Source organism: Alligator sinensis, unplaced genomic scaffold (genome assembly GCF_000455745.1).
Source record: "Alligator sinensis unplaced genomic scaffold, ASM45574v1 scaffold348_1, whole genome shotgun sequence".
Classification (NCBI taxonomy): Eukaryota; Metazoa; Chordata; order Crocodylia; family Alligatoridae; genus Alligator; species Alligator sinensis.
Genome location: NW_005841932.1, coordinates 2,912,511 through 2,931,812, shown reverse-complemented (window position 1 = coordinate 2,931,812; position 19,302 = coordinate 2,912,511).

Sequence of the window (19,302 nt, the reverse complement as noted above, 5' to 3'; positions counted from 1 at the left end):
TAGTAAAGCGACCAAAACACTGGCTTGCATCCACAGATGCTTCTCAAGCAAATCCCGGGACGTCATTCTCCCCCTGTACTCGGCCTTAGTGAGGCCGCAGCTGGAGTACTGCATCCAGTTTTGGGATCCACAATTCAAAAAGGATGTGGAGAAGCTTGAGAGAGTCCAGAGAAGAGCCACGTGCATGATCAGAGGTCAGGGAAGCAGACCCTACGATGACAGGCTGAGAGCCCTGGGGCTCTTTAGCCTGGAAAAGCACAGGCTCAGGGGTGATCTGATGGCCACCTACAAGTTTATCAGGGGTGACCACCAGCATCTGGGGGAACATTTGTTCACCAGAGCGCCCCAAGGGATGACGAGGTCGAATGGTCACAAACTACTTCAAGATCGTTTCAGGCTGGACGTAAGGAAGAACTTCTTTACTGTCCGAGCCCCCAAGGTCTGGAACAGCCTGCCACCGGAGGTGGTTCAAGCGCCTTCATTGAACACCTTCAAGATGAAACTGGATGCTTATCTTGCTGGGATCCTATGACCCCAGCTGACTTCCTGCCCTTTGGGTGGGGGGCTGGACTCGATGATCTTCCGAGGTCCCTTCCAGCCCTGATGTCTATGAAATCTATGAAATCTAGTTATAATTGTTGAATCCCATAACTCAGAAGAGAGAAAAAATACAAGCCTTCTTAAAGCATCATTATGACTTTAAAAAAAAAATGATTATATCAAGAAAAGCTAGGTTTCTCCCAGCTAGCCACATTACTAAAGAAATAGCAGAAAAGATAAAACTAATCTTGGAAAGCAGAATTCTTTGTTATGTTACAAAGACTTTACAGATGACTCAAGTTGCTAGTATGGATCATCGCCACCATCCTAGAACATTTCCTCTTGCTATTACAGGCAGGGTCTCCTAAAAACATGCTTGGCCCTACAGGCAATTCACTCTTAAGTCTTGCCCCTTCCAAGGCAATATCCCAGTTATGTAAAGTTTGATTCACATGACAACTTTGGTGTGCTGACACCAAGTATTCCTTCTTGATGTGGAATTCACAAACTTGACTTACACATCTAGGGTGTTTATACATGTGTTTTGGGAGTTTGGGAGAGGGGGCACTTTAATTACAGTGGCTCTGAGAGCCACTCTAATTAAAGTACCTGGAGTGTCATGTGTATCAGCCTCCCTATGGTGAAAAATGGTGGAAGGGGCGCTTTAACTAAAGCTCATTGAATGAGCTTATTTAAAGAACCCCCACTGCCATTTTTCAGCATGGGGACACTGATGCACATAGCACTGGAGTCTGCTGGAGCATAGTAATTGTCACGCTTGAGCAGAGTGAATTAATTCTTCAACTTCTTCAGCACACTGGCGACTCGTGTTCATCCTGGAGTCAACAGTGACTCCAAGATCTTTTTCTGCACATGTACAGGTACAGGTACCTCTAAGTTCCATATACTTTAAATGGTGAGAGTCTGCGTAGGACATGCATTCTCACTAGACTCAGCTTGCTGATAGACAGATGGTTATGCCAGCTGATAAGAAATATATATGAAGGTGCATTTGAAATTTTCTTTCTCCCCTGAAATTGTGTATGTATTATATATTACATAATCATTGCATTGAATAATCATAAAACACAAACAGTATTCGACCATGATCCATCACTCCATATTCTTAGGGAAGTACCTTTGTCACTGGGCTACAGAAACAGGCTCCCTCTTGTTTGCCTTTCCTCTTATTTTGATTATTGAATTCCTTTCTGCGTAATCTACCTTCAACATGATGGGTGGAGTGCACAGAGAACAGTTTAATTCCAGTTTAATTTACAACTAGGACGTGGTCTTCAGATTGGCATAGCATTATGTTTCTAGCTTAGTTGGTAGAGCAGGGTTGGGCAATTATTTGGGCTTGAGGGTCACTTATGGTGAGATGTTGCTGACCAGGGGGGAAGGCGGTGCTGTACCCACTGCAGGGAGTGCCAGATGGAGCAGGTGGGTGGACGGGGCAGGACTCTGTGGGCAGGGACATAATGGGATTGGATTGCAGCTCTGCCCTGGGCCCTAGCCCTGCACTGTCACTGCCCTGTGATCCCAGCCTCTGCTTGTCCATCCTATTTTTGGATGCCACTCCCTGCCCTCATGTGGCCCTATTCCATACATCCAGCTGAGCACACCCTGGTTGTGGGGGTCCCAGGCCAGTCTCCTTGGAGACCCCACCTGCCTGCCCATCCCATACAGTGCCCTCAGCAGTGGGTGCATGGTAGACAGGCTGGGATACTCAGACAGAGAGCCTGGATCTGGTAGTGGCCAGGCACAGTGAGCTACCACCATGGTTACTGCCAGAAAGCTTAGTATGGCTTTTGCACTGCCTTTGTCCAACCACATACCTTGGGGTGGCAGGACCGGCCATATGCACCATGGCTCAGGCTGCCTCCTGTTTCTTGGCTGGGTTGGTCAAGGGACCCGCCGTAGGCCAGATAGAATCTCTTGGTGGTCCAAATCCAACCCAAAAGCTGTATTTTGCATACCCTTGCAGTAGAGCATTTTCCTGGGAGACAGGAAATGTATATTTCAATTCAGGCTGACAATGGCATAAAATCCATTCCTGGGCACTGTATTAGCCATTAAGCTATTAGGCAAGATCACCATGACTACTGGATATATTTTTTAATAATAATGTTAGCAAGTGCTGTCAGTCAGTATTAAGTATGTTCAGAGCTCACCCTGCATTCTGAGTGGAGGCGGGACTGTGATTTATGAAAAACAAATTACCTTAGGCAGGGAAAAAGTACCTAAATGCTCAGCCCCAACCAGCCAAAATGGCAGTACCTCTGGCCATGTACAGGAGCTGAACTTGACATTCCTGAATCAGTTTTCACCAGGCACATAATGGGTCTTGGGCGCTTAAGGAATTTAGATAGGGTTTCTATGAATTGCTTGGTTAGTCTTAGGCACCTAAATGCCTTTGAACTTCATTAGTAGTGTTCAAAAGCAGCACTCACACTCCCTACAATGTTTCCCACCCCTCCAGAGGTCTTATGGAGCAGCAGATTACAGACTTCCTTTTAAAGTTTTCCAGCAGGACTCAACAGCTCAAAATATAACATAAGCAACTTGAGCCATTCAGAGCATACTTTTCTATCATACTGAGTTCTCCCTATTCTTCCATTTTCTGGCAGAATACTAACCCACAACACTTCTTCTCTGGATTCATGTGCCTGTTTTCAAGGTCAAACACACTTAAAAGGTACCTTATCTCCTGCTGCTTACTTGCAGCTTTGACAAAAAATTCTGGAAAGCTGAATCCAGCCACCATGCCACCCGTGCCCGGGTACAGCTGGACTGGCCACATGTGCGAAAGCCCTCATAGGAAAGAATTCTAAGCTAACATGGTCTTCTTAAGAAAGGACTCTAAGCTTTGTTATCCCAGATCTCTCCCACCTTATTGTTCTTCTATCCCAGCAGGGTCAAATACTGAACTGAGCATAACAAAAACCTCAGGTAAAATGAGGTGTGCTAATTGATCTCCAAGGCTCTTGTCAACCCTTAGTTGTCCTGTATTGGTTTAATAAGCCTAAGGATATTCCACAGTGTAAGTGCAAGATAATGCATGTGGGCAAAAATAACCTTAACTGTGAGTTCTGAAATCATTGTAGATGGTTCTCTAAAAACATCAACTCAATGTGCAGTGGAAACCAAAACTGAAATCATTACCAGAAGGAAACTAGAAAGAAAATAGAAAACACCATCTTGCCACTGTAACCCCATGTTGTGTACACGTCTTGAATACTGTGTGTAGTTTTTGTCTCCACATCACAAAAATGATGTGGTAGAATTAGAAAAGATACAAAGAAGGGCAATCAAAATGATCAGGGATATGAAAGAGTTGCCATAAAAGGAGACTAAAAAGGCTAGGATTTTTCCAGTTGGAAAGGAAAAGGCTGAGGGGGGATATGATAGGGGTCTATAAAATCATGAAGGGTGTGGACAAATGAATAGGGAACTGTTATTCACCAAGTCCCAGAAAAATAGAACTAGGTAGGCATCCACTGCAATTAGTAGGAGACAGGTTTAAAACTCAGCAGCAGTAAATATTGTTTTTCTGTAATATGTAGTTAACATCTATAACTTAATGTCACAGGTTTAGGGGCAGGTAGCATGGCCAGGTCCAAAAAGAGACTACATAACATTATGGATAATACACCTATTAATAGCTATTAAACAGAGCAGTCAGAGATGTTTTCTCTGGCACCTCAATAATGATGGATACCAGGGAAGGTAATAAATAGAAAATAGATCGCTCTAGATCAGTGTTGCTCAATCTTTTTGTCTGGATGGGCAGTGTCCAAGTCCATACACAGGCTGGATCCAGCTGGTGGTCCCGATCTGACACTCAGAGTAGGGTGAGGCTCTATCCAGCCATATGGAAGATAGCAGAGTGGGCGGAAACCAAACCCAATCCAGCTGTGCCTGGGAGAGGGCATGACCCAGCCCCATGAGAGGAAGGGGACTTGGCCTGGCCACAATCCAGCGATGTGAGGGGAAGGGGATATGGCCTGGCCCTGATCTAACTGCATGGGGGGAAGGTGATATTGCCCAGGCCCAATCCAGCTGTATGGGGAGAAGTGGATATAGTCTGACCCTGATCTGACTGCACAGGGGAAAGAGGGCATGGCCTGGACCCAGCCTGGTCATGTGGAGAGAATGGGACATGGTCCAGTTTCAATCCAGCTGTGAGGCTTAGCAATTTAGCAGGAGGTGGGCTAGCAGTGTTAACTGCACTGCTGTCCCGCTGCCAAATTTCCCAACCTGTGGGATGCCCTACAGGCCCAGAGGTTGAGCACTTTTGCTCTAAATATACCCAATTCAATTCTCTCCCTCTAAACCATCCATTCCTCCCAACATCAGATATTGAGCTAGATGGACCACTGGTTTGACCCAGTATGCCACTTGCATTCTAAACATTGCCCTCTCCCTGCCCCACCTCTACCCACCACTCACTAGTAAAACTAGTTTGCATGTAGCATAACTGACTTGTTTCTCCAACACAGGAGAAATGCCAATATCCCCTTCATGGTAGTTTACTTTTTCAGAAAACTTAGACAAAACAAAACTTTTTTTCCTGCTATCCACTCTCTAAAGGATCTTTTTTTTTGAAGAAGCCTAATTCAGAATCTACTAAAAGAGCCTGCTTCTCTTTTGCAAATCTCCAACTACCTCTTTTCAGAAGAGATCACCACACAGCTGAGTCTGCTAATTGAGTGGGGTTGGCTGGCCCTAGGTCTCTTGGACTTGAGAGATAAATACTATTCACATTTTAAAGGGGCACAAGAAAAAGAAGCAATTTGTCCAAGCATATGAAAAAAATCTAGAGAGAAAGTTGGAAAAACCACTGAGGTGGTAGGATCCACATGCTAGCCATTAGCCCACAGTGGGTGCATCTACATGTGCACTTTACTGTGGAGTTGACTAATTAGCTCTGCAGTAAAGTGTCACAGTCTACTCATGCACCAGTATTAGGGCACAGTAAACTAATCAACTCTGCCATAGGCTGGTATTGTCTTGTAGTGGAATTCTTTACTGCACCAAAATGGACATGTAAATTGCTCCACCCTAGCCAGCTAGGGGCTTGCTCTGCTGCAGCTCAAATTGCTTTTGTCCCACGCACATGTGTAGATGTTGCACCTGGGAGCAGCTGATTCTGGCCTGAACTGCTCCCGAGTTCATTGTAGCACTTTAACTGCACATGTAAATGGCCCCAGTGCGTCTAAAATTGTTTCATATATATTCAGTGATTGGTTTTCATTTTATACCAGTATAAAAAAAGAGAACTTGATTGGAGTTGCAGCACTATTAATTTTACTATAAGTGAAAAAAGAACCTGACCTTATATATTTGTTTATACATTCTCTAAAATCAGTGTATTGGCTAATTTAAGAAAAAGCAAGCAATCATGGAATTAAGAACGTAACAATTCATGCACAAATTACCTCAGCATTTCCTGAATTTTGAGCACTTATCCATGTAATCTTAATGTTACATAAACGTAGGTTGAGTATATGTGCATTTATGTTTTCAAATTATGGAGTAGCAACAGCTGTTTCACAGACAATAATCAAAGTGCCATATCTTTTTGGTAAAAAATTTGCAATGAGATTTTCAAATGAGGCTATTGAATTAAGAGGCACATGAAATACTTCAGCCTTTTTTATTCCTCTATTTCCCCACAAAGTGGCCAAAATACTTAATACAAGGTCTTATGAATATTCATGTTTATGAAACTTTTTGAAGATGAAGAATGTAAAATATTATCTGTTTTTATATTAATCTTTAATATATGTATCAAATGACCTGTTTTGTTCTTCTCTGGAGCACAGTATTGGCTTATTTATTATATGTATAAAAGTCTAAATTCTGCCCTGTCTGGTGTTTTTTAACAGCTCAGAAAAGAACACTATATCCAATAGCAACCCCATTGAAGCCAATAGGAGTCACAAACATTGTAAGGCAGAATTTTGCTCTTGGTAGAATGGTAAAAGGCTTAGATAAGTTATTCTTCTTAGTAGCAGTAATACCGAGGCCACACCAAAATCTGAGGTCTAAACTCTGGAATCCCATCCAAAACCCCACTTCTCTTTTTTAATAGCCAAAAGCATAACTCAAATCCCATTAGTTTGAAAGTAAGATTCCATATTCCAGGCCCTTCATAGGTCATGCTATTATAGTACAGTTTATGCTGTTATAGGAATAAGTTTGATCTGGGAAGCTGCCCCCAGATCAAGTTTAAAAGTAAAGGGTTTTAAATCATAATGCACATGATTCTAGGCTTATTATATCTCTGCAACTGTTATACATGAGTTAGGTAAAATAACTCAGTAGTATATTTTCCTTAAGATATGATCCAGCTATGTATCTTTGAGTGGGTCATAATTCTAAAGGTTATGATCCTAAATCAGAGAAAGTTTTCTAGCTCTGTAAGCAAATAAAAAGTCACTTGGAGAACCTACACGTGTGTCCCACAGCTACTCCAATGAATGCTAATTAGCATGTGTTGAAACAGACTCCATTAATATAGTCTGATGGAGCAATGAGAGTTCCAAAAGAAGCTATTGAATTAAGAGTCCCATGGACTTTCTGTAGGACTTGGGCTTTAAAAAAGTGTTTTAAGTGAAGCCCAGCTTTGAAAAGGTGCTTTGACAGCTAACTCCTAGATAGGTGTCTTAACTACCATTGAAATCAAAAGGGGTTAAATCCCTAAAACCATTTTTTGCATTTGGACATTAGAACCAATCTCAAAAGATATTTATGTTAGGGCTGTGCGAAGCTTCAGTCCCTGATTTGATTCAGCAGAGATTCGGCCTGATTCAGTGGCTGAATCGCTGAATCCGAATCGAATCAGGAGACCCTTTAATTTCTCCAAATTGAATCAGAACCCTCCGAATCAATTCAGAAAGATTTGACGATTTGGGTATTGACACAGCTTTAAATGTTTTTTCTACATACCTCAAGGTACCAGGCAGCTCGTGAATGCTGTGATGGTGGGGTGGATGGAGCATCCCACAGGAGCATGGAGGGCTCCCCAGTATGCTTGGCAGCGGACCCACAAGTGGAGCAGAAGTACTTTTGGTTCACTTCCAGGTTTGCCACTCAGCACACAGGAAGGCCCCTTGCGCTTCTGTGGGATGCTCCAGCATTGCACCATTCACGAGCCGCACCTGGTACCTCGAGGTATGTAGAAAAAACATTTAAAGTTGTGTCTATGGTGGAATCACTGATTCTCTGAATCAGCATCGAATCTTCAGATTCGGATTCGGCCAAATCGAATTGGGGACAGTAATCTGAATCAACGAATCAAATCACTGTCCTCAATTTGAGCCAAATCCAAATCAAATACGAGCCATTTCGCACACCCCTAATTTATGTGCCTAATTTTTCTGAAATACTTCAGCCTTTTTTGAGCCTCTTCTTCCCCACAAAATTGGCAAAACACTAAATATCTATCCTCACAAGACTTTATGATACCAATTGGCTAATCCAGCAGCCTCAGTGTTATGTGTATTCAGCGACACCTTGCTTCAAAATGGCAGCTGGGGCACTTTTTTAGCTTATCAAATGGGCTTTAGTTAAAGCATCCCCACCACCATTTTGAAGCACAGGATACTGAATACATGAAATACTGCAGTTTTTTATTAGAGCAGCTCATGAGAGCCGCTCCAATTCATACACATCTCCCCCACCCTGAAGCATGTATAAAATGTCCTTGTATTTCAGCCGTGCAAAAACTCATAAAAGGTATAAAACAACAAATCCTCCACCTTCTGTGCTTCACTAATAAAATGATGAATTTTGTGTTTGTAATGAAAATCATATGGATGAAAACATGGTATCATCAAATTCAATGGCAAGCCTGCCCTTGATTTGAGTAGAACTACTATTTCACTCTATATTTAACAAAATTATATTATCTGCAGCAATAATACTGCAAGTACTGTTATGATATGTCAAGCATGTGCCTCAAACATCAACTGTGTCTCTTTTTAACCAAGTCTCTTTTCAGTCTCCATCCTGATTCATATAGTCTTTGTAAAATAAATTCGAACAAGGGTTGGTTTTTTTTTTCATTAAGTGGCACAAATGCACTTCAAATACAACATGGAGAGGACATCTGGAATAAGAGGATAGTTCAGTTTTCACAGGAATCTATTTCATGATCTTTTTGCTTCTACCAGCTAGTTCCAAATATTCTTTTCTAATATATTTTAAAGTTAACAGTCTTGACCCTCCCTGCCCCCCAAACATCTACCACAAAGGAAAACTGCAATGGTGTGCGTATATATATTTCAACACCTGTTAACTTGGCACAGAATGCAGGCCAACCCACTTACTTAAGTAATCAAAAAACCAGCTGTCAGATGGAGAATTGCTTCATCAGAACGGAAGAGTCCATTTAATCCAGTATTTACCTCAAATACTGTCTTTCAGCTGATGTGCCTGAACTGAGTAAGCATGTGATCTTACTGCTATAATTCTTGTCTTCCCTCATTCCATCCCCTTCCTTTTGTTTGCTACTGATATCAGCTTTCCACTCTGGAAATTAGACCCTGAACCTGCAAATACACATGAGAAAAATTATTTGTGAAGTGCGAGGGGACGCACTGTACAAACACCACTCCAATTGCCCATATGCATAGTCCTATTCAACACAGTGGGCCAACTATCACAAGTAATTAGGCGTTTTTAATAAAGCTAGGATTTGGCCTGCTAAATTCAATGGGAAATCACACAAGCGTAGAGTTACTCATGTGCCTAGATATTTGAAGGATCAGGACCATAGACTGTAAAACCCATTGGATTGAGAAATTTGTCTCTCCATCTTCATTATAGCTGATGCATTTGAATGTTATAATAATAATTATTAATGCCTTTAAGTATTAGCAAATGATAATATTTTAGATAACAATGTAACTGTTACATTTTACAAAACAAATTATTTCCCTTTGTCAATTTTAAAGATATTGCCATTTAGTTATTGTTCCATTTTTCAGAATGAAATCAACAAAGGGATTTTCCCCCCTTATGGCTGGGCAACAAATGTTAATATTCTGGATATGAAAAGGAAACAAAAATCCCCACAATCATTCGCATATAGTAGCTGGAATGTTATAGCTGATGCAAGCAGAAATTAAACCTTTCTTTGATATAATCTAATACATTATTATTCAGATATTCACAATTTCAATTGGAAACCTCACTATCTTCGTTCACATTTCGCAGTGACTATAGAGGCTCTGATACTGGGTCACCTTAAGCAGGCCTTATAAAGGTGAAGGGCTAGATATCTCTACCCTCTTTTGAAGCAATATGAGCTTATAAGGTTCAGAATTATTAATATTTTAGGTTATCTGAAGTGCCATGGTCATTTATAGTGCTAGACAAAAACAATATATTATTATGATTATGAGCAGAGAGGCCTTTTCACTATGAGAGTGAACATGAGAGGGTATGATAACTGAATCTACGTTTTATTTCTAATTAAATTCTAACATTTTTGGAGAAGCAAATAATCAGATGCTTGCTGAATAGCTTTCTATGATTTCAAATCTTAGGTGTTCAACAGCACATCTACCATCTCAGTTGATCTAGAATGGCAAAGGAAGAAAAATTAATTCATAATTAATTCACAGTGATGAGGCAGTTAATATACTGTAAAATGTTTCCCAGGAAAGCGTGACAATGGTAGAACATGGTAAAAATAGTGTGGAGTTGCTATGCCATGTTATACATTAACATTTTGTATCATTATGTGAATTAATTCTCAAGTTCATTAATCATTTTTCCAGTTGTGTTAAACTGTTAATGTTACACTGAAAGTGAAAGTGAAGTAATTAAAGATTAATAGTTACAGTCTTTTTGTGGAGAAAACAAATTAATAATGGCCATTAATATATTCAGTAAATTAGGTAGTTTGTTAATTGGTGGATATATTTTAGCTCTAAGGATCTGATCGTGTTTAACAATTCATATGCCCAATGGACAGCAGTGAGAAAAATAATGATTTGCTACTGAAGCCTTCCAGTCCCTATGAGAAAGGTATGAAAGCACTGTTATCACACTACAGAGCCAGTGGCGTTACTATTAAGAGTTTTAAAGCTGGGACTTGCAAATTAGACATCTAAATTAGTAGGCAGAAGACAATGAATAAAGGCAAGTGCTCTCAAAATTATGTCCCTTAATAAATATCCTGATTTTAAACATCTATATTGAATGTTGTGGTTGAGTAACAAGCCCAGTAACATGCCTGAGCAGGAATAATATTGAGCTTGTGTCTGTCTAGCTCATGTTCAGTTCAGAGTAACTGCCCTTACTACATATTTAATGAGCTCTTCTAAATACATATTATTTAGGACCACATCAAAAGCCATGTAGGTTTAGAGATCTTAGCTCAAGGATACAACCTGAGCTATGCAGCCTTCGTGAGTTTGTTGTTTAAAGATAGGTCCTCCACATACCAACACAAAGAAAAGTACTCTGTAATTTGTATTTCCTTACAACTAAGTGATAATCTGGATAAAGGGATGAGGAAACCCTTACTCAGACTATTCAAATAATTTCAATAATGGTTTCAAGAACATAATGAACAACAAACCAAACCAGATACAAGTCTTTATGAGACATTTTAAACACATAAATGAAAGACACAAATTCTGTTTTGCTACATTCCGTTAAATTCAGGAGATACCTCCAAACATACATAAGCATAGCTGACTGCAGAATTTACCTTCATTTATGAAGAAGCAAAAACACCCTCTTATTACAGCAGAAATATATATAGTGTCCCTTCTTTTATGGACAATATAGAATATAATATATTTTGACAGAACAAAGCAGCATATATGTAGTAAGTAAGTGTACCACTAAAGTTCATGAACCTAGCTACTTTTGAAGAGGCATACTATCAGACAAATAAAAGATATTTTTTCTGATTAGTTGAAACAAGCATGATGTCAGCATTTCTACTATATTATGTTCTGAGGATAAACAGGGTTCATATTACACCGTATTTTCTAAATTGTCCTAGCTGCATCTTTGCCATAAATCTACTTCATCTGAACACATTCTGGGAATGAGTAGAGTGTGATGGTCCCAACGGGTGGTGGGTATGATGCTGTACAATGCTTTTTTCAATAGTGAGTAAATTGCTAACTGCCTCTCTGCAAAAAGAAATGTCCAGAGAGGAATTAAGCCTGCCCCAGCCAAAAAACATTGCCTATGCACATTTCCTCTTATTTTATAAAAAATTCCAACCTGCTGCTGTAACAACAGTTTTATCCTGGAAACACCAAATCAGCAATATTTATTCCAAACACACTCCATTTGCACCATTTCTTTGGCTGCTTTCTTGTGCATTCTCTCAACAGTGTTACACAGCACAGGTGTAGGCTAAAATGACCTTCCTGTCACTTTCCCCTTCCTTGGAATGGATAAAAATCCCAAGAGAAAAATTCAACACAAGATTTACAATCCTAGTAATTATTCTGGGAACAAAAAAGGGAATTTAATAATTCATTTAAAAGTGCACTAGACTTACTTAAGGGAAACTTACTTAAGACTTACTTCTCTTAGTAAAAGGGAGAAAACATCTGAAATCAAGCAATAGCTGAGAGAGGATGATGACTCAAATAGCACTATCAACATGCAACAGGTATGGAGAAAAAAATCCCTGTACCTAAGACAGAGGTAGATGAGACAACATGCATTTCTTCTTGACAGAGTCCTCGAGGGAAGAAAGCATGAAGCTCACATAATGCTGGTCCACAGCTGAAATAATATATTTCAGGTCAAATTCTGATAGGTGTTCAGTTTCTGCTTTGTCTACTGGATTCAATGTGAATTGAAGTTGCTTGGCATTTCTCAGAATTTTTCACTATTATGACTGCATTTCTAAAGCACTTATCACTGCAGGCACTTCATCTACATCATCCAGGTTCTGCGTTATGTAAACATAATATATCATTATATAAAAGAAATGCATTCATTATAATTTCACATGGATGTTTTATTTCATCCATAGCAAAGGAATTGGAGTGATGAGTACAATATCATGATCTAAAGGCAAGTGAAAGGGGATTAGCAGGCTTTAGTTTCTTCAGGAAGTCAGTAAAGTCATTCACGCAATCTTCCCCTCCTCCACTTTTTGTCATGTAACAACCTTTAGTATTTATATTAGTGTGTCCTTCTGTTTACTTTCCTTGTCACTTTTTTGGCTTTACTACTACTTGCATAACAAATATCTGCCTAAAAACATCTTCACTGTTTGGTTTTCCTTAGGATAAGATGTCAATAGCTTTATTTTGACACTATCTCTTTATTTTGAAGCAATTGCTATTTCTGCTCTCTTTAGAATTTGGTGTTACTCAAAATAGTCCTCATTTAATCTTTTCTTTTTCCAAAAGAATATAGATTCACTGCACTTGTACTAACCCTTTTTTTAGTAACTAAAATTCTGGAATATCTACCTATACGACTGCTGTAGTATCCGTTTTATAACAAGCAAGCCAGAAAAAAGCAGGAGGCTTGTATCTGACTGGTCATCCTCTCCTTATAGTGCTAGATTTTTTTTCTAATTCATATGAACTATGTATGCCACTCAGAATTGTGTTTGCTTTACATACTTGTGGAATAGCTTGCAACAATTAAAAGTTTAAATTACCTCCAATCCTGGTTCTCCTAAAGCAGGTTGCCAACCTCCAGCAGGCATGCCACCAGTAGCACAGAGAGCTGCTGTGTATGGCATGCAAGCCCCAGACACTCAGTAACTGGAGGCCCTGGAATAGAAGCTGTGAGGCCTGCTGTGTGGAGCAGAGGGGAGATGTAAGGTGTTATCATCAAGAGCCAAGTTAAGTGCCCCCTGGCTGGTAGCCACTGATAAATTGAGGATTTTGGATCTTCATTCACCAAATAAAACTGCAGTGGTTTAGGCAGGCCAGGGGAGGGTTAACCTGGCTTTTGGCAGTGATATTTTTCTTGGAACAACACTGTCCCCTCTCTGCATCACAAGGTTGGAAGCTGAAGCCGCACTCCCTCTATTCTGGTGGCCCAGGGTGCAAAATCTATCCAATACTGCTCAGGAGACAGAGATCAAAGCAGGGAGAGGCTCAGTATGACTTGAGGCATACCAGACAAAAAGACTGGCCACTACTGCCCTAAATGATTGCAGTGACTTGACCAGAGGTGTATTGCTGTGTTCATAATCTTTGACATTTTATTTGATACTGTAGTTTTTTGCACTGATGATGATTCTTACCCACAACACCAAAATACAACACATCAAATTTGGGGAAGAGTTCAGTTTTGAATCTACTTTGTACTACACTGCCAACATAAATTATACTGTGCATTACACAAACACCAGTGCTTCTTATCAAGTTATCCTCCTGGACCAAAAGCTTTTTTTCTTCCTGACTGGAGTACCTTTCAGCATTGATGTATAGGACAAAAGTGAGCAAAAGGATGTTAATGCAATTCTTGTGGCACCCCACGAGTTACCTTGTATTATTCCCCCCCCTCACAATCCGTACAAGTTTTCACTCACAGGTATACTGTGTCTTTATTATCTAAATCTAGTCTTTATCTAGTCTTATACAGTAGCTTATTCTCGATATCAGACTTATTAACCTGGTATATAAATCTATTATGCAATGCTATATCAAAACTCTCAAAGTCCAGCTAAATCCCAACCGGAGCTTCTCACCTGCCAACTCCCTTTGATCCCTTTAAACAAAAAAAGATTTATTAGACATGATCCTCTTTTTTGAATTTGTACTGACTAGCCTTAATTATACCTTAACTTCTGGTTTCTGTATAATTTGGGTCCATGATTAGTTTCTTTATCATCTTTTCCTCTGCTCCACTTAAAATGACAGATCTATGTTTCTCAGATATTCCTTAGCCCCCTAGGAACCGCCTCTCTTTCAAAGAGGTTTTAAATAGAATTTCTGAAGTTCCCATTGCTATGACATTCTTCAGAATTCTGGGCTGCATCCCATCTGTCTTTGTCAGTCATAAGACATTTTCTAGATAGCCTGTTTTCTTCCATAAACCCAATTATTGTAATTATTTCTTCATATTCCCCTTGTGTCAGGTATTGCCTCTTTTTAGCTTGTCACTCATCCCCAACTTTCCAAATATGGAGACAGATAATTCAGCTATTTTTTGGAATATATAATAATAATAATAATAGCATCTTACATTTACAAAAGAAGTATCTCATAGTACCCAAACTTTAAAAAGAATCATATCCCTATAACCAGGCTAACTAAGTTACTAGCACATGCATCAAAAAAAACCCATATCCAGCCACATCCCGTTACCTTTTTTTATTCCTCCAGTATAAAATAATAAAGTCCAAGTGTCCTTTAAGATATTGCTTGAGACTAGGTTTGACAATATTACTGAGAAGTGTCTGAATACTGTTAGGTTGGGCTGGGCCCTTGACTTCAGAACAGTGTCAGGGGCTCAGCCCACAGGCAAACCCTGTGGGAAAACAGTAGAGGTGGGAATTGGCGCATGGCTCCAAAAGTGGGGGTTGTCTCACAATGGCATACTTACAGATGTTCTACCTATTGCTGATATAGCTCCTCACTGGGCCTTCTGACTTCTCAGTCTCTTTGCACAGCCCCTTTCTGAGCTGCCAGTCTGCTTGGTCTCTCCTCCAGCCCCCCTCTGGGTGCTCAAAACCCTTGACCTCACATAACCATTTCCTGGGCTACCAGGCCCCTCAGTCTCCTTCCTGGCTCCACTCTGGGCTTCACTTTCCCAGCTGGTCTCCAGGCCCTCAGACCCATCCAGCCCCACACTCTATTCCTGGGCCCCCAGTTGGCCGCTGGATCCTTCCAGTCCCACTATACTCACTAGCCCTCGTGCCAGTTGAAAACTCCAGGCTCTCCTCCAGGTCTGCCTGGCCTCTCACTAGCCCCTTTGCACTCAATCCATCTCCTAGGGCTCATCTGGCCTCTTACTAGGCAGAAAGCTTACAAAAAACAATTTTTCTAAGTATTTAGTTGGTCTAAGAAAAAAGATCACATCTACCCAAAGAACCTTGTCTGCCTATGCCCCAAGCTGCTCAGGTGTGAGACCCCAATTCAGCAAGTACTTGCCTCTGTGTCAAAGTTTCAGCATGGGGGTCTGGGTCCCAGTAGGATGCATGCACCAGAGCCAAAGGATTCACAGGCTGAGGGTAACAGCCTGAAAAGAGCTAGGGACTTAGAGGGCTGTGACCAGTGTAGGGCCAGAGGTTCCAATGAAAATTAGAGTAAAATCTGTGAGGCATGGCATGTGTGTGATTGGAGGCCATGATTAGGGCCCATAGGCTCATGCAATTAAGGCCTGGAGGGCACTGATTGGAGCTAATCTGGTCCAATGCAGGACAGCCAGGGCCAGGAGCCCAGTACAGTGAGTTCCAAAGTGGGTCGGAGCCCCATGGGGAGAGAGAGGCTGAGCATCCCAAAGGGGGTGGAGCCTTGACAGAGAGAGACTAAAAGTTCCAAAGGGCGGAGCCCCGCAGAGACCAAGACTGTGTCCAGAGAGCTCACATGACATAGAATCATAGAATCATATAATCGCCACGCTCCAGCAGACTTGATTAATTGAGTTTGCTCCAATGCAATGTAATTACAATGCAGTGCATTGGAGCAGCCTTGCTGCTCATGTATAGGTGTCCTGAGAGGCCAGAGGTGACCAAGCAGGTCAAATGGGACCACTAGGGGACACCATGGTGAGCCTTAGAAGTCAGGTCCTACGACAAGGCACAATCAAGACTTTGCCTGTGGTCTTTAACTTGAGGATGGGTTAAAGTAAGACACATGTCTGGATATTTCCTAGAGTCCTGCAGGATTCACACATCAGCTTTAAATTTAAATGTTACAATTTGATCATTCTTTTAATTGAACTTCAGGAATTTGTATGAGGCAAGCCAGAAAAAATACAGCACAATTACATAATAACTTAAGAAGTCAGAATGTGAACAGAAATTCTGAGTAGGGATGGAGGATGTTGTATCTATGATGGTCCAGAAACTATGCAAAAGACAAGGATTTTGTGGGGGATATCTTTTTTAATAAAGCTTTTGAGAGAAGATTTCAAATGCAGGTCCCTGCTGAAGAATACTTTGCATTCAAAACCTTCTCTAGGTTTATCCCAACCATGCATTTGGTCCAATAAAAGATACCCCCCCTCAAAAAAAAATAAAAAATCCTTGCCTCTTGAAATTTTGCGGGAAATCAACCAGGGAGAATGCCATTAAATCAAGCTGAAGTCTGAGGAGCATGCACTTCTGGAAAAGTATCAGAAGATGTTTAATGATCAGAAAACTATCAAGACCTCATTTTGTTATACTGCAAAGGCTGCATATTAATCCTCTGAAGATTATTAGCAGTGTCTCACATTAACAGACAGATAGAAAAATAAAATACATCTAAGGAAGAGCAATTTCTTTTCATAACTTACACTTTTAAACATGTATTGACTCCCTGTAGCTGTCCTTGGTACTATACTATCGTTTCAAGTAGTGTTTATCCTTTCCACTCCTGCATGTGGATCTGTAGCCTCAAATAATGGACTACAGTGTTGGACTTATAAAACATCAGTTTAAATGCCCTGGAGGGTGTTATTTTTACTTGACTGTGACTAATCCTGAAAAGTGAATTACTCCAAGTACTTAAATAAAATGTAGGAAGGAATCAAACTTCCTTCATTCCCTTAGTTCTTGGGAAGTATCTCATCTCTGGTTCTGCAGCATAAATGTCTTGACCTTCAAGAAAAATATGTTTTTCTTGTCTTTGGAGTACCAACAAAGTTACCAAGAAGTCAATGGGGAAATTTTTTCAGCACCAGATGTTTTATGACTGTCTTCAGTTTATACTACCTGTATATTACTATCCATTTGATAATCCATTTTTCCTGCTTTAAAGGAGAAGTTCCCCTCAACCTGCTCCCGATGGCTAGGTAACTTGTGCAAATGTAACTGTAAGTTGTCTCTGACTACCTTTCTCTACAGAATCCTATCTGCAGTTCTCTTTATGCTCAAAGAACACTGTCGTTCTCTGCATATAACAAAGCTGCAGACACCTCTGTCACTTCTACTGTTTTGCATACAATTTGCTGTAAATGGATGACTGGTCCAAGGACTGGAATCTTCCCAAGATCTTGATCCTTCTTTGCCCTTGCATTTAGATCAAAGTAATTCATTTCTCACGTAACGTCTTAGTCAAGTAAAACTGTTACACTCCAGGGCATTTAACCTGGAATCTTCAAGTCCAAACCATAACCATTTAGTGATTAACTCGAATCCCCAGGACTCGCACATTGGGGTTACATATGCTTTCTCAATTTGAAACTACATCATACAGTAGTATAAAATAAGGCTAATGTGCAGTAATGTCTGGTCGCATAATGAAAAAAAGAAAAGAGAATTACCTAGTGCTGATAATATCTAACCCATCACCCAAAGGAACTGTTGGCAGTAGTTGGGATGCTGATAGAAAACAATGTGTTATTTGCCAAAGCACTTAAAAACAATGTCATAATTGCTAGCAACACGGATATAATTGCCTTCCTTTTTTCTACACACAATAATCATGCTCCTGACACACTCTATTTTGAACTATGTACCTCCGATGCTCTCATTTGTGACTTGATCACCCTTTAATTATTTCATCTATTAACCTTTAATTCTCCCAAATATAGCACTGAGACAAGTTTGCTCACAAGGGCTCCCATCTTATCCTTGAGATGAATGACACATATAAGTGTTCTCCCTAATTGCTTCCATCCAAAGACCACTTATTACTTGTACAATTTATAAAGCATGAGATTCTATGCATTTCAGATACCAAATCCCACAAATACAGGCTGCACTGAGTAAACTACAACTTTCATGGACAATATACACTGCAAACATTGTAATAGTAGTTAAAAACAATAATAATAATGGAATGGGACTGGAAAGGAATACACACAAAATTTCAGCTGCCAGTCAGCTTTTGCCACATATGATCACAAAAGCTACGGCTCAGTCTTCATAAATAGAAGTCCTTACAGGCATCATAACTAGACCAGTGATTATCTTGCAAATATACAGGCATCTGGTAACATCTATTAGAGCTAGGGAAATACTTCAAGTAATACACATATGACATACAAGGCCACTAGCACCAAAAACAGCAATGAACAATAATCTAAAATATATTGACTAAACTTTTTTTTTTTTATCTTCCTGAAGCCTGAAACACCTTCACATATAATTTTGGAACATGATTTTGAATGCATTTAGAAAGACTCCAAAGTTGCAAGTAATTAACAAATAATTAAAAATAATTAACACAATGATATACTCTAAAAGCTTGACTTAAGGTGCAAGAGGTCCAAAAAGGGACCTTTTCTAAGTATGGCTTCAATTCTACATTTGCTACTATTATAGTCAACATCACCGGTGCCAAACTAAAATCAGCTGGCAGGTAACATTCCCCACTAGAACCCAGAGAGTCATAGTGAACAGATCTGTTTCATCCTGGTGAGACGTGGGCAGCAGTGTCCCGCAGGGGCCGGTGCTCAATCCAGTACTTTTCAATATCTTTATTAATGATTTGGATGTGGGGCTTTAAAGTAGGCTCGTCGGGGGGAGGGGAAGATGAGGGTGGGGGAAGCTGTGGACCACCAAACCATGTGGCACCCACAAGGACAGCCCAGCCTGAAGAAGGAGAACATTGGGAACCTGCAAGCCATGGGGCGGCCAGCACTAAAGCACAGGTAAGT